Below are 1,859 nucleotides of genomic sequence, written 5' to 3' on the forward strand. Positions count from 1 at the left end.
TGTAGCTGTTGTATTAAGTTTCCTAAGGACATGTAAAGATTTTCATTTGTCTTAGGTTTATTCCTCTAACGTGTCGACAGCGCACGGGCAGTCATCTATGAGAGTTTACAGTAAAGTGAATTAAGATACGTTTTACAAGTATTTATAGCATGCAAGGTCGTGTACAATCGGTGGGCGTGTCGGTGGGCAGGGATTTTAATTGGTCGTTGGATGGCAACGAAATCTCTCCCTGAGGCGTTCAGATCTGTGTGGTCTGGCCGGAGTTATTAGCGTTGGTTGGGTGTTGGTTGGGGTACCCACCTCTTGGGCGGCAGGTACTACTGCAGGCTGTCCAGTTGACATATCTTCTGCTCGTTCTCTCCCGCTTTCTCTCTCTGCTTCTTCCTCTCTTTCTCTCTTATTCTCTCTCTTTCTCTCTCTGCAAGTTCCTCTCTCTCTCTCTCTCTCTCTCTCTCTCTCTTTCTCGTTCGCTCCTTCTCACTCTCTCTCTTTCTCTCTCTGCTTATTCCTCTCTCTCTCTCTCTCTCTCTTTCTCGTTCGCTCCTTCTCACTCTCTCTCCTTCTCTCTCTGCTTGTTCCTCTCTCTCTCTTTCTCTTTCTCTCTCTGCTTGTTCCTCTCTCTCTCTCTCTCTCTCTCTCTCTCCCTCAATCTCTCCTCTCTCTCTCGTGGCGGTATACGGAGTCGGTTGGTTTCTTGTGCTATTTCTTCTTAGGACGGTAGGAAGAAATTCTGTTTCTTTTACCGTGTTGATAGTCGGTTTTTTCTCTAATATGTGTAATGCTTCAAGATAACGTATGCGTTTCCGGTCCGGTGCATGGTCAGTAATTTCTATGTTCGTTATAAGTTCAGCTCTTTCTGGTCTCCTGTTATGTTTTTCCTGTAGTGAATGAAAATGCCCCCTTCTTGAAGGTGGCAGGAGAGACGCTTGGAGAATCTGGTGGTGGTCATCCCGATATAAGAATGGTGGCCTCCATCCACCGAGCATGTGAATTCGTAAATGACACTTCTTCTCTGGGGCGCCGGGTTGTTTCTAAGAAGCAGCTGGCTGGTTTTCATGTTTTTGTAATAAATTATGAGGCTAATTTTATCACTTTCTGTAGTGGGGGAGACATTTTCACTGATTATTTTCCTTATAGCCTTTTCGTCTTCCAAATATTTGTGGTGCATATAATTTTTATAAAATATTTTGATAACCCTACTTTGGTCGTTAGTTTCGGTCGTTCTTTCCTGGTGCCATTTGTTTATGGAGTCCCTCGTTTGGCGTTCGATCATGCGATTTTAAAAATTATTGTTGATGAGGACTTGTGTAGACCTTTCGATCTCCCTGGTGGTTTCTTTCCATGTGGAACAGTGTGTAAGGGCGCGGCGGACGAAGGCATCTACCACCGATCTTTTATACCTGTCTGGGCACTTGCTAGACCCATTAAGGCATAGAAAACCACCCAGTTGCTTTTTAGAAACAACCCGGCGCCCCCAGAAACGTCTTTGAAGAGAAGAAGTGTCATCTACGAATTCACATGCTCGGTGGATGGATGCCTGCATTCTTATATCGGGATGACCACCACCAGATTCTCCAAGCGTCTCCCCTGCCACCTTCAAGAAGGGGCCATTTTCATTCACTACAGGGAAAAACATAACAGGAGACCAGAAAGAGCTGAACTTATAACGAACATAGAAATTATTGACCATGCACCGGACCGGAAACGCCTACGTTATCTTGAAGCATTACACATATTAGGGAAAAAACCGACTATCAACATGGTAAAAGAAACAGAATTTCTTCCTACCATCAATAAGAAGAAAGAGCACAAGAAACCAACCGTCTCCGTATACCGCCACGAGAGAGAGAGGAGAGATC

Source organism: Macrobrachium nipponense, chromosome 4 (assembly GCF_015104395.2).
Source record: "Macrobrachium nipponense isolate FS-2020 chromosome 4, ASM1510439v2, whole genome shotgun sequence".
NCBI lineage: Eukaryota > Metazoa > Arthropoda > Malacostraca > Decapoda > Palaemonidae > Macrobrachium > Macrobrachium nipponense.